Genomic DNA, 15,460 nt, shown 5'->3' with positions numbered 1-15,460 from the left:
GGTATCTCAGCTATATGGGCCAATGTGTGTTGTTGGAAAGGTAGTAGTTAAAATGGAAGAACAGAAAGTGGAGGTAAAGGAAGATGAGGTTTTGCAAAACATTATAAAGTTTTTAGAGAATGATTGGATATCCCAGAATTCAACAGATGAGGAAGTAAATGCCTATTGGAATGTATAGTTTGAATTGTCAGTCGATGTTGGTATGGAATACAGAGGTACCTGGATGGTTCTGCCAGAGGCCATACGGAATAGGCTGATGGAACTGGCTCACAAGGAACATCAAGGCGTTTTAGGAAATATGGAGAGATTGTGATTGAAGTGAGTGGTCAGCAATGGACAAACAGGTGGACAGATAGGTAAGGGAAATGTGGAGTGTTGTGAAAGTGACAAAGTGTTCAAGACCAGAGAACAACCCAAGGTGATGATGAGGGAGTTATCAGAGAAAGTTTGGGAAAAGATTGCCATTGACATAGTGGGCCCATAAGTGGTCCAGGTTTGTTACCTACGCATGATGGGGTACAGTGGGAAACATCACTTACAACGCAACTTTTACAACGACATACCATTACAACGGAACTTTTACAACGCAAAAAGTTTTACAACGCATGTATTTACAACGCATTTTTTTACAACGCAGGTACCTTTACAACGCATACCATTACAACGTAAGTATTGGTAAGTATATAATTATATTTTAAATGTTATATGTTTGGGGTAAAGGGGTATTTTTAGGGTTCAGGGTCAGTTATTAGTTTTGGGGTAAAGGGGTATTTTTGGGGTTCAGGGTCAGTTTTTAGTTTTTGGGTAAAGGGATATTTTTGGGGTTCAGGGTCAGTTTTTAGTTTTTGGGTAAAGGGGTAATTTTGGGGTTCAGGGTCAGTTTTTAGTTTTTGGGTAAAGGGGTATTTTTAGGGTTCAGGGTCAGTTTTTAGTTTTTGGGTAAAGGGGTATTTTTGGGGTTCAGGGTCAGTTTTTAGTTTTTGGGTAAAGGGGTATTTTTGGGGTTCAGGGTCAGTTTTTAGTTTTTGGGTAAAGGGGTATTTTTGGGGTTCAGGGTCAGTTTTTAGTTTTTGGGTAAAGGGGTATTTTTGGGGTTCAGGGTCAGTTTTTGGTTTTTGGGTAAAGGGGTATTTTTGGGGTTCAGGGTCAGTTTTTAGTTTTTGGGTAAAGGGGTATTTATGGGGTTCAGGGTCAGTTTTTAGTTTTTGGGTAAAGGGGTATTTTTTGGGTTCAGGGTCAGTTTTTAGTTTTTGGGTAAAGGGGTATTTTTGGGGTTCAGGGTCAGTTTTTAGTTTTTGGGTAAAGGGGTATTTTTGGGGTTCAGGGTCAGTTTTTAGTTTTTGGGTAAAGGGGTATTTTTGGGGTTCAGGGTCAGTTTTTGGTTTTTGGGTAAAGGGGTATTTTTGGGGTTCAGGGTCAGTTTTTAGTTTTTGGGTAAAGGGGTATTTATGGGGTTCAGGGTCAGTTTTGGGATTTTGGGTATAGGGGTATTTTTGGGGTTGAGGGTCAGTTTTGGGTTTTTGGGGTACAGGGGTACAGGGTAAAAATAAATTAAAATTAATTTTAAATTAAATTAATTAAATGAAATTAAATTAAATTAAATTACATTAAATTATATATTTTTTCAATTAATTTACGATTATAAAATTAATATATATTTACCAATACTTACGTTGTAATGGTATGCGTTGTAAAGGTACCTGCGTTGTAAAAAAATGCGTTGTAAATACATGCGTTGTAAAAAATTTTGCGTTGTAAAAGTTCCGTTGTAATGGTATGTCGTTGTAAATGTATGCGTTGTAACGACACCAATCCGGTAGTTTGTTTCCAAGGAGATATGTCTATTTTTGAAGAAAATGGGTATCAAACATAAGAGATGTGCATGGTACCATCCAAAAACGAATGGTATGGGGGTGTTGAATAGAACACTTGAAGGATGCCATTCAAGTGGCACATTATGTAGGTAAAGACTGGAAAGTGGAATTTAAGAAATGGTTAGAGACATACCGAGTTACACCTCAAGGTACAACTCAAAGAGTACAGTTTGAATTGTTTAGGGGAGGAAAAGCCAACTCGATGTTGTGCCTAGTGTGGATAAATGTAGGGATTAAGTTGGAAGAGATATAATTGGATAGAGAGTGGGGGAGCGCTGAGAAGGCTTATCAGAAGGTTGTGCTAAGCATTGGTTTGTGCTTGCTCACTGAGGCAATAAATGAAACACACATTCAAGAATAAATCTGAGACCAATTTAGAAAAATTGTTTGTATTGTTCAGAAAATTCGCAAAGGTACCAACCGGATTGATACCGCATGGTGTGCTTGCTCTTCACACGGATCACTGTAATGTGATAAATTAGAAGTAATGATTTAATATGATGATTTGTAGTGTTAAATGAATAGGTAATATTTATTAGGTAAGGTTGTGTTATAAGTAATGAGTTTATGTATTTGAAAACAAATTTTTAAGATATTTTACTAAGGAGTATAGATAGTAAATGTAACCCCTATATTGTCCAACACCATCCCCAAAATGTTTAGATTGGAGTGGGAATACTAAATGTCAATCAATCAATCAAGAGGTTTTTGAAGCACAAGCTACTCACCCGGCTGGGTCTCAAGGTGCTGAGGGAAAGAGGGTTATGATTCGGCAGATCCTGGAAGTTCCATGAAACAGACAGGATGTCTGAACACTATCCCTCGTCCTATTGCTCTGTTAGTGTTGGGGGAAGGTAAGATTATTTGTGGGAAGGGGGATAATGCAGTTATTGAATTTAATACTGGACAAATATGTGTGAGTAATTAATATATTGTTTATATGTTTTATGATTAGGATACATTTGTGGGTTTTTAATGAGAGAGAACGGTTGATACATATTGTCCTGAAGAAGGTGGCTTACAATAATACAAGTGCCATCGAAACGCGTCGACGCACTATATGGTGTTACATCCAAGGATCTATCTGGGTGTTGAATAGACGATATGATTTATTGACACCCTGAATACACTATTATGAATTTGATGTGGAGTAACGTATCTAATATGTATTTATGATTATACACTGTCTTTTGTGGTTCTCTTGTTTTTAATTGTGTTTCTCAATTGTCAAGTAGATTTGTTTTTCTTGTTCCATGTACACATTATGAATTTGCTTATATGAGTTTTTTAACTTTTTAGTAAATTATATGTTATTTTATTAAAAATCTGTTTATTTTTGCACATTAGTTTTTCATTAGTGTTGTTTTATATAATTGACTTTTGGGATCCCGGTGGATCGTGACTGGTGACACTATAGTTGGTGTGGGTGCTTATGAATGAAGGAATTAGGTTGTATGGTTGAGATTATTGATATCACTGATTTCAGTGTGGTGCAACTTTCCCCAGGAGAATTTGTTCTTTATATACCTGTGGTACCCCTTCTCTTGGGTATGGGGTCGCTCCCATCCTCTCCTTTGAACTAATTGTGCACAGCCTTTGGGCTTGGGAGTTTTTCCAAATCTCCGGTAGAAGATTATTTGCTATCCTTTTTCTGCGGACTTTTGGAGTGAGGTCTTCCAGCTCCTTTGTGAATTAATACTAATCCCAATTGGGTGAATTTTACAGTGAGGTTTGTCCCGCTGCTTTTAATATGGACCCATTCAAAACTTTTGGGTTCAGTGAGGAACAATATAACAAAATTCTCAGCATAAATACGAAAAATGGTAGTCAAGTAACAGTCGTAACTAGCAATACTGACAAATGGGGCAAAATTAATAAAAATTGGAAAATTATCTCCAGCACTAAGAAGGATTGGCAGAAACCCCTGTTTTCATTTAAGAAAGGACGGAGCCTAAAAGATTCACTGGTTCACACTAGACCTAAAGAGCTAACAGCTACTCCAACACGTAGTGTCACCGATGCATGGAATCTACCCAAAGTCACTGGCCACTTTCCATGTGCTAACTGCTCCGTATGTCACCTGACGACGTCCACCAAATCATTGGCCTTGGAACCTGGCAAAACATGGTGGCAAAAAGCACACACCAACTGCAACTCCACCAATGTTGTCTACCTTATCACATGCCCCTGTCTACTCCGTTACGTTGGTATGACGACCAGGAAAGTTAAACAGAGGATATGTGAGCATAGGAGCAATATTAGGTGCAAAAAATCCACTACAAAAATGAGTGACCACTTCTTACAAACCAACCATACCACTAACGATTTGAGATGGACTGTCATCAAACAAATCATTGGGGGCCCCAACATCTCTGACAGACTCTTCGAGAAGGAACAACGTTGGGTGTATCGCCTCGGCACCCACGTGAATGGCCTGAATGACGATATCCCTTGGGGTTCTGTTCTCAAGTAACCTGTTCCTTAATACTACCCGGACAAGTTCTGTCACTTCACCCATCTGCTAGTTACAACTGCTGTGTGCTCTGACTTTCGGAGCCAAAAAAACCCGGACTCGCATTACAATTAATTTTGATTTTTGATAAGGTTTTTTCATCTTTTCATCTACCCGTTAATTCGGCACCTTATGTCCGCATTACCTAATTATTTTAGGCTACAACATTCCAGCTCTTCAGTTATGATACCGCAAGACACTCTCGCTTGTGAGATTGTCTTCCCAGGTTTGTTTACTTCAGACCTCCAAGCCCATTGGCCATTTTTCACGCATGCGCACAATATGCCACACCCACCCCGGAAGAGCGCGCGTCGCTTAGTCGGCCCGGGTATTTAAACCGGCTTAGTATACCAAGCCCGGATCGGCGAGATCCGGTTCTGAGGGCTGACCAGGTGTACATTCGGGTGCCTGGCGTCGTGGGCGTGAGTAATGTTCCGGCCGTACTCTACCATATGAGCTAAGTACATTTGAAGCTTCTGTATCGAGTTTGTCCCTTGTCTTGTTCATTTTCCCCCCTCGCAGGATGTGCCAAATACGCCGTCACCCCCCTCCCGCGGTCTATGGGGTGAAAGTTCATCCCTTTTGAAGTGAGAACTTGTTTATCTCACTAATTTTGGGTTCGGTTAGTGGTCACAGGCCTTTGGCCCATTGATCGCCTAGTTGTTAAGTTCTGAGCGAATGTCAACAATATCGCCATTCCCCTTTTTTCTCACGTATCTTCCTCGTAGCGCACGCGCACTGAGGGTCATTGTACTTGTGTGCATACACTAAGTACTACACGTGAGATTGACTTGACACTGTTTAAAGCTATGAAATAAATAAGTAAGACCCAGTCACAGGCAGAGCCACGCACCTCTGCTACTAGGTATGAGTTGGGCACTTGTTGGCACACTGAGCACAAGTCACCGGTTCTAAGCTGTTGGCTCATTGACAAAATCTAACTGTATGTTTGTCTTTCTATGTTTGTCTGTACCCTTTTTTCTCCACAGGTGCACTTAATTTTTTGTCTCTGACTTAGAGACCAAGAGGGTGTGTGCGTCCCGCCTTTTTGTTCGGTGAGACCCCCCCCTTTTTGTTGCACTTCACAGACATCTTTTCACTTTCAAGTCCTTTGGTAGGGTGGGCCTTAGCGTGCCCATACCGCCGGGGTTTACTCACTCTAGGTCCTGATGAATGCCAGGTTACTTATACCAATACCGGCTGAAACATGTTGACCAATCACTTCTTCACCTAATGTTATTGGAAGCAGACCATCCAACTTAGTTGGCCTTGCTTACCAACACATTTTTAACCTTGCCCTTGATGATCATACATTAAATCAATTTTTGATACATACAAGGCAATTTTAACTCACCACCTCACTCTGTTCACATAATTCACCACATAGCCCTCACATCTTCACATTACCAGCTCCGCAGCAAATCTGGCGTTGCAGCACACTGGGGTGACATTCGGTCACACCCAGTGGGGCTCGATGATGAAGCAAGTCACGACCAGGTCGGTGAGTGAGGGCTTTCTAAACAAACCGAATGGGCTTTGTTGGTTTCTTGTGCTCCCTTACTTGTGCATATAAAAACCAAGGAATAATCTTTTGTTGTTTTACCAGTTACAATGGGGACTAAGAGTGTTCACTACTCTCCCTACCTCTCTTTTTGTTGATTTGCAAAATTCTCAACATCAAAAAGAAATGAACACGAGGAGCCAAGCAGGCATTCGAAATGGCCGCATAGTCGCTCGGCTCCGTGAGCCCTTTCGCCCCACACGTCTATCCTGACGTCTATCCTGAGCCACGAAGGCATACTCTAATAGGAGAAAGAAAACGAGCACCTATCGTTTGCTCCCAAAGCTCCTGTGTCCAGCGGATCCTGAGAACCGTCCCCGACTGCTCTGCGGCCCACGCGGCGATGGGACCGGGGCGTTGACTCGGCAGGGCCTTTGGCTGAAGCTGCAGCATTGGCGGCCGTTGATGGTGGTGAGGGGCCAGTCGGTGGGTGCCGTTGACATGAAGGACCGCTGCCAGCGGTGAAGACCCGGTCCGCTGGGTGGTGACCCTTGAGGGGCAGTGTGGTGGCACAGGATCGGAGGGGGCGCATGCCTTCAGCCCCCTCCTCAAACTTTGTTGCCCGGGTATAGCCAAGGACTGCCCCTGACATTGGCGGGCGACTCCCGGGGCCCGGCAGGGATTTTAGCCTTTTGGTGGCTCTCCTTTTAGGAGCCTGCCTCACAGTTTTTTGCCCCTGGGACGCATCCCGTGACGCCCTCGAGGTGAGGCCTGGTCCCCGACAGTGGTGAAGAGGGACGGGGCCGACTGGATTAAGTTGGCGGCTGGTGCTCTCCTCTACGGCCCGCGCCCACGTGGGATGGCAGTTGCACAGATGGGGCCCGGATGCTCGCAACATATGCAGGAGCTTACATCCTGGGACGTGTTGGCTGCCCTAACAGTTTTGCACGAGACCATGATTTGCCATGCCTGGGACCTGGGTGAAAGAATGGACGCCATTGCTGACTCGCCGTCTCTATCGGCCATGGTCCGATTCCAGGGGGCTGCCGATGAACTTGCTGCTGAGTCCATGAAGAAAGTTCCAGCTCCGCAGAGGCATCGGGAGCCGCTCGTGGTTCGGGCTTCCCGCGCGGACCGCCTTGGTTGCTCGTATGGATGTCTCCTTGGGACATGTGTTCTACTGGCGGCTGGGGACGGAGCGCTGTTTTTTCTCTCGGACTGGCCTGGTTGTGTCGCAGCGGTGGCCGAACTGTGTGACTCTCCTCTCCTGGATGGTGTTATTATCTGTGGGCTTTTGGAAGTTCCCGAGACCGGAGTTGATATTATCTGATCGTTGCTGTTGGTACTTAAAGGGACTTGGATTGTTGTGCTTTTCTGGGTCTGTGCCCCACTCGGATCCACCCATATTGATCGGACCCTGAGGACTGTGCTTTAAATTAATTAATGAGTGGACTTCTGGCGGTACCACTGCCAGACAGGGTCAGGGATGAAGCGGCTCATGGTCTATTGGTTTTATTGTTGACAGACGGTGCAGTGGGTATGTTCGATCGATAAGTCATCGCTGTTATGCTTGGGATTTGTTCTTCTTCATTATGGTATTACTTCCTTTCTGGGATTTCTGAGGTGTAGGGGCGGGGGACGGGGCCGGGCGGCATGATGAGGGCCCTCCTCCGCATATTTTCTTTTCCTCTTTTGTCTATCTTTCTATATTTCGGGTCACTATTAGGGCGACAGGCACGCTGCTGGGGGGGTAGGCCATTGCCTTCTGCGGGTGTGCAGGGTGGGGGGTTGCGGGATGGGTGGTTGAGCAATATTAGTTTCCATGGCCCTTTAGTCTTTCTTCTCTTTTTAGTGTCGTCGTCGCTCATGCTCTATGCGGTATGTTTGGTGATGAGGGGTGGGAGTTAGACTTGCTACACGCTGGGGTTGCGCCTGCATTTCTTCTGCTTTGTATATCTTCCCCCCGATATTCCTTCGTCTTAACACTGTTTGTAGATATTCTGATTTGTGCACTATTGCGGGACTGTGTACGACTGTGCAACACCTTTTCCTTAGTTTCGTATTTGAAAAAGATCCTCTCACATCCTGATTTCAATCTGTTGTGTCTGCTTACAAGCTATGTACCGTTATTTTATGAACCCGGGTCTCGTACTGCTATCACTATACATATTGCTTGCATTATTATCGTTCTGTTTAGCGGCCGGCCGGGATGGTTGTAGGCCCATACTTGTAACTGCATGTACTACAAATAAAGGTTCACAAAAAAAAAAAGAAATGAACACGTACAGAAATGCATGTAGAGTTTTTAATACAGTATGTTAAGGCAGGGGTGATCCCAGTGGGTCTTCAAATCAGAAATGAACCATGACTACTCGTAGAGCATAGAAAGTTTCTAGAGACTAGGACCCACATAGCGAACAGATGCAGCAGCGATTGGTTCCTATTAATTATTGAAACCGCACATGAATTGATCATTTTGGAAAAACAAGAAATAGAAAAGTTAATTAAAGACATTCAGGATAACACAATACTTGAGGAGGCCAAGAAAAAATTGGAAGAGTTCGAAACGGACATCAATGGATATAGGGACTATTTGATAAATAAAAAGACAAAAAAGTTAAGGGGGGATGTAGAAAAATATAGCATAGAGAGCAATTATCCTTACCTTGAAAAAGATTACTACCAACAACAGAGAGAGCAGCCCTGGGAACGACCGTACAATCAAAGGCCTGTATATCAAGGAGGTCGAAGAAGAGGGATAACCTTTTCCGAATCCTCTGGTCAGTGTGCGAGAAAGATTCTAATACGAGAGAAGCAGCTAGTAACACAAGAATAGGTAATTATGGAGAGGGAGTTAGGTCAGGAGGAGGACCCTCATACACGGGATCCTCATTCAACCATCTTTTTTTTTTAGATCAGTGCCCAAGGAGGGGCCAACGTACGAACAGAGGTTTTTGGAGAGGACAGAATGTGAGGCATCAACCTCAACAGGAATACCTCCAGACCAGAACCCGTCAGTACTGGACATCAAGAAAATTTCCTATAATTCATTTATCCAAAAGGAAATTTGCCCACAATGAATTAGAATTACTTGAAAAAGGATTCACCTTTGCTCCCACGAGCCAAGTAAATAAGTTTCTCTTGGTGAAGGATCTCAAATCCTTCTTCAGGAAAATCAGGTTTACCCAATTATATGAAGGAAAGGAGTTCAGTGAGGAGGAAAGCGCTTCGGGCCTGAAGCCCAAATCGACCTTCACTCCCCATAGTAGATAGGAAGGTTGAAGTGTTCGAACAGATTGTGGAATCTTAAATTCGCAATCTGTGGAAACACCAATTCTGTATGTCCCAAAATTTAAATAGAAATCAGAGAGACGCCATTAATCATTTGAAGAATGATCTTAGTATAACAATTAAGCCTGCCGACAAGGGCGGCGTGGTTGTTATATTCGATACAGATGACTATGAGAGACGTATCTTGGGACTATTGGGTGTGAAAGACCACTATAAACAGGTGTACATGTCCCAATGGAGTATGCTGATTAAAGATATTGGGGTTCTTCTATGAACAGCAAAACAAAATGATTGGGTCACTGAAAAAGAATACAGATTCCTTCTTAATGAAAAATCAATCATCCTGGCCATTTATGGTCTTCAGAAAGTCCATAAGAACATCAAAGACCAGCCTCTTAGACCCATAGTCAGTTGTAATAATTCACCTCTAGAACCATTGAACCACTATTTAGACACTTTCCTTAACCCATTAGTACAGAACCTTAGATCTTACATTAAGGATTCCTCTCATATGATTAGCACTGTGGAAGGTATGTATTTTAACCAGCACGCCCAGATACTGGTGACACTGGACATCGAAGCCCTCTACACAAACATACCCCAGGTTGCTTCCATTAACACCATCTGGAGCATCCTGGGTCATGTGGACTGTAGAGGAGCTAGTGTTGACTTTATTATGTCATGCTTGGAGTTAGATTTTAAACAGAACCTTTTTCTTTTTAAGGATGATTTGTTCCTACAGTGTAAGGGGACCAGCATCGGTGCCACTTGTGCCCCCAGTATGGCTTGCCTCGAAGTAGGACAATTTGAGGCTACCCTTATTTACAATGAATTGGCTCCGTTCTTTGAGAATGTCACCAAGTGGAGCCGTTTCATTGATGACATGTTTTTCATATGGGAATGGACAGAGGAGTACTTAAAAGAATTTCTGGAGTGGCTAAAATTTAGGTGACACAAATTTGAAGTTTACATCCTCGTATAGCAAGGATTATGAACACTTCTTGGACTTAAAAATGAAAGATATTGGGGGGAAGCTGGAAGTAGAATTATTCTGCAACCCAACAGATAAGAACACCTTATTGCACTTCTCCAGCTTCCACCCAAAAGCCCAAAAGGACAATATCCCCTTTGGGCAGTTCCTGCAACTTCGCAGAAACTGCACCAATTTAGAGGATTTCAACAAACACTCTGAAAAACTTAGGACAAAGTTGAAGGATAGGGGATATCCCAGAAAACGTATCTCTACCTTCTTTAAGGGAGCTAGGTTTTACAATAGGGAAAGCATGCTTATTCAGAAGGACCCAGAACAGACCAAAGTGAAGGAAGAGAAAAAAAGGATTTTCTTTGTGAGCCAATATTCCAACCTGAGCATTAAGATTAAGAATGTGATAAATTCTTCCTGGAACATTTTAAATGATAATGAACTAATAAACCTTGAAGAGCCATTATTTGCCTTCAAAAAGAACAATAATCTTAGACGTGACCTTGTCCACACGTATAGAGAAGGACCTAAGCAAATACAGACCACGTTAGGGGGTGAGAAGGTCACTGGGAATTATACATGTAACAGTTGTGCTATGTGTGATCAATGCATTCAGAGTAAAACATACACACATAACGGTCACACCATGAGACCTAGAACATTAAACAACTGTAGAACTAAAAATGCGGTATACTTAATAGTATGCCCATGTAATTTAGGATATGTGGGGGAGACAGGACAAGAAGTACGTGTTCGCTTGCTAGAACATAAATCTGCGATTAGAAACCTGAAACTAAATTGTCCCTTAGGTGACCATTTTAAAGCGAAGGGTCACCTCTTTTCCGAGTTTAAATGGTTCATCATTGAACGGATGGATATGAACAAGAGGGCGTGTGACATTACAGTCAAAAGAAAGAACCACGAACAGTGGTATATTTCCATCCTTAACACTGTTAGAAAGGGACTGAATATGAGGGAGGATTGGATGAGTATTGTGAACCGATCATCTATTTTTCCTAGCTTTTACATTCCCAGTTTTAGATTTGCAGAAAATTGGTAGGAGTAGGGAAAAGAATAGGGCACAAATATATGCGTCTAGTGATTTTTGTGGGGCCACGCGTGGGAGAGGTGTGTGTACTGGCCACACATCTATCCCTGTCGGCATATGGCCTCAATTATCACCTCAGCAACAGAAGGGAGTTGTGCAGGTTGCATCATTTAAATTAGTTGACAATATTTAAATATATATATAATAAAAAATATAATATCTCTGAACATGGTGCATGTGGACAAATTAGAATTTGCTCACAGAATAGAAGAGTATACAATAAAACATCTTTTTCCGTATAAGAAGGAAAAGCATTGAAAATATTGGAAGAAATAAGATACACTTCCATGAGGTACCAACCGGACCAAATAAATGAGGTGGGGTCCATAGGTTAATAATAAGAACCCATTGCCCTTCTTAAATTGAACGTTATCATGGGCAACTTCTTAAACTGCCATCGCTCTTTTAATTCAAGCAATCGCACCCGTATTCCCTGAACCAACTGACAACACCTAAAAATATATATAGCGAAATAATATCTTTTAACAGAGTGGGAAATGTGGATTGACTTAAATCTGCCCACAAATTAGAAGAGCACATATAAAACAACTTTTTCCACATAAATAGGAAACTGCATTCATAACATTGGGATAAAAAAAGATACATGCTTATGGGATACCACTCGGACTAAATATACGATGTGGAATCCACGGGATTAGAACAAGAGTCCATTGCCCTTTTTAAGTTGGACGTTAGTACGAGAAATCTCTTACACTGATATTTCCCTTTTAATTCTTGCGGTGGTACTGGCATTCTTTTTGCAGTACTTCCTGTAGTGACATAGGAGGCGTCTCGGCACACAGATCGTCCTGGCGTGCTTTCACCCAGGTGCTGTGTATTAAATTATAGTTAAATAGGGGACCCGGAGTGAACTAAGGCCACAAACTTATCCAGAGAACGGTCAGGAGGAGGCTGGAATTCCGTCAAAAGGTAAGGAAATCCGTAACACTAACGAACATCTTTTATTATAAGGGGGTTAAAATAAGGAAAAACAAGGGACGTAGAAGTTTATGAATCCCTGTGGGCTTAATGTAGTGGGTGGTTTCACCGGAACGGTACGTAGAGTGAAAAACGAGTAGGAACACTGCCGCACAGAGACCTTATGAAGAAGGTGGAGACATGAGAAGACAGACAGGCCAAATAGTGGAATGGGGCAAACTATAATACTGAACACAATATCAATATAAACAGCACTGCTTGAGAATAGGAAGTTAAAAATAAAAATTGTCTAACTAATGGGCCGATTTGGATTGCGGTGATCTGCATCCTCTGGGCCAACGGAAGCCACAGCCGGGCCGGAGGATGTGGATTCACTGCTGCGGTGATAGAAAAGACCCCCTGCCAGATTAGGATGGCAGGGGCGTTGGGAAGACTGTCCGCAGCTTTTCCGCTGCGGTCCCGTTCCGGAAAAGCTCTAATATGGTGGCGGTGTCTATCAGACACCGCCAGCCATATTAGGATGCATGGGGAAACAAGCTTTTCAACGGCGGCTTTTCCGCCATGGAAAAGCATGTGGTCTTTTCTGTTTGCGGGCCCCCAGGGATTCAGGGGGTGGGGATGCACATGGGTGGTACCTATGGTACCCCCCTGAATTTGCTTGCACATAGCGGCAGGCACCGTACGGTGCCTGCCGCTTTGTGCATGCAAATGCACTGCATGTATTTTTAGCATTGCGGCGGGTGCTGCTTTAAGCAGCACCCGCCGCAATGTTAAACATACAGGATGTGACTGCCAGGGTGGCGGTCACATCCTAAATGCCTCAGGGTAGCCATGCGCTATACAAGAGCGTACTCATTCATTCATTCAATTCGCATGGAGAGACCGCCACTGCCCATGCGGACGGTCCCTCCACCTCTGGGGTGGCACACGGACGCAGGTCCGTCCGCCATCATAATGACCCCCTTAGTAAGGGAACTAATCTCATCTACAATGTGAGCAGGTTAATCTTTTCCTTTTTTTATAGATACAAAATAAATCTTTATTAATGTGGTGCTCCCTTTAGATTTACCCCTCTGACTATACTAAAGAGCGGTTGTGCATCGAGGACACAGACTTGCAAGCTGTTCCTCACATGCCCATAGAGCCTTGAATGGGGTGAGTATGTTTCACCTATAGGGTTGGAAAATAGGGGGTAGATGAGATCGAAGGCACTGGGGATTAGTAATTGTACTCCACTGTATGTTCCCTTATTTAGAGATAAACAAAATTATTCCAACCTTTGGCTACTGAGAAGACGTTGGTTTCTCTTTTAAATCAGCTTATCAACATTCTTTCAGGTGAGGAAAGAGAACCCTGAAGCGACCAGTAGGTTCCGGAAGGATTTTTGTAATGTATTAGATACTATTTAATTAAAAACGAAGGAGGTTTTTCTGATAACAAATGTAACTGGATAATCGTCCCTTTGTTTTCCTTAGTGTCAGATTTAAGAAGCGCTTTTGTAGCCTTAAGGAGCCCCGCTTAATTTTTATATATCTTCAGTGGAAGATATACCACGCTGATGTTATTGGTAGGTCCCGAGAGGGTGGTGGATTGTATAATATATCTCTACCCCAGATAAGGAGGGGGTCTGACCTTAAATATAACGGGATCATTGTCCCTCTCTTTAACAGTAACAGAATTAGGAGCAACTGTAGCCCTATGGAGCCCAGGAAAAATCCTTTTAAAATTTGCATAAACCTTCTGAACTACCCCAGAGATATCAAGTGGTGGGTAAAATGGCTATATTTTTCCTGTCCTCACTAGATGGGAATTGCCAAATATAACACAGCGCGAATGTAAGATAGTACCTGTATGACTATGTATGCGCAGGTTGATTAAATGGAAGTATGATTGACAAGTGGGGACCCTGTGGACAGTTATGTTTTACAATACTAGTCTTAGAGACGTTGTATTTATGATCATGACAATGCGTATTTGTTTTGTCAAAAAACATTAGGTTTAGATGTCCCTAGGCACCATCACTACAACTGTTGTGCAACAATAATGAGTAGACAAATTGAAAAGAATGTGTTTATAGAATATGGTCCCTGTTTTCCTAATGGGCGTACCTGTGAAACAGACAGGATGTATGAACCCTATCCCTCGTTCTATTGCTCTGCTAGTGTGGGGGGGGGGGGTAGGTAAGATTATTTGTGGGAAGGGGGGTAATCCTGTTATTGAATTTAATACTGGACAGATATGTGTGAGTAATTATTATATTGTTTATATGTTTTATGATTAGGATACATTTGTGGGTTTTTATTGAGAGAGAACTGTTGATACATATTGTCCTGAAGAAGGTGGCTTACAATAATACAAGTGCCATCGAAACACGCCGATGCACTATATGGTGTTACATCCAAGGATCTATCTGGGTGTTGAATTGACGATATGATTTATGGACACCCTGAATACACTATTATGAATTTGATGTGGAGCAACGTATCTATGATGTTTTTATGATTATACACTGTCTTTTGTGGTTCTCTCATTTTTAATAGTGTTTCTCAATTGTCAAGCAGATTTGTTTTTCTTGTTCCATGTACACATTATGAATTTGCTTATATGAGTATTTTAACTTTTTTGTAAATTGTATGTAATTTTATTAAAAATCTGTTTAGTTTTGCACATTAGTTTTTCATTAGTGTTGTTTTATATAATTGACTCTGGGGATCCCGGTGGGTCATGACTGGTGACACTATAGTTGGTGTGGGTGCTTATGAATGAAGGAAGTAGGTTGTATGGTTGAGATTAATTGATATCACTGATTTCAGTGTGGTGCAACTTTCCCCAGGAGAAATTTGTTCTTTAAGTTCCATGGAAGAGCCAGGGCTTTAGGTCCTTTAGGAACTTAGGGAGTGATGCCGTCTGTCAGAGGTGGAGTGGAAGGGAGTTCCATGCCTTGGCCGCGAGGAGGGAGATGGAGCGCCCTCCTGTTTGCTTTCTTTGATCTGAGGTATCATTGCGAGGGAGAGCTGGGCTGAGTGGATCAAATACTAGGAAGCGTAGAACACGAGGCTGTGGTTCAGGTTGGTGGGTCCGGTGTTGTAGAGGGCCTTGTGGGCTTGGGTGAGGAGCTTGAAGGTGATTATCTTCTCGACGGGGAGCCAGTGTTGTGTCCGTAGGTGTTGGCTGATGTGGCAGTGGCGCGGCAGGTTGAGGACTAGTCTAGCGGCGTTGTACTGGACATTCTGGAGTTTGCCGGTAAGGTTCT

The sequence above is a fragment of the Lissotriton vulgaris genome, chromosome 4_1 (assembly GCF_964263255.1).
Source record: "Lissotriton vulgaris chromosome 4_1, aLisVul1.2, whole genome shotgun sequence".
Lineage (NCBI taxonomy): Eukaryota > Metazoa > Chordata > Amphibia > Caudata > Salamandridae > Lissotriton > Lissotriton vulgaris.
This window is presented reverse-complemented; position numbering follows the sequence as displayed.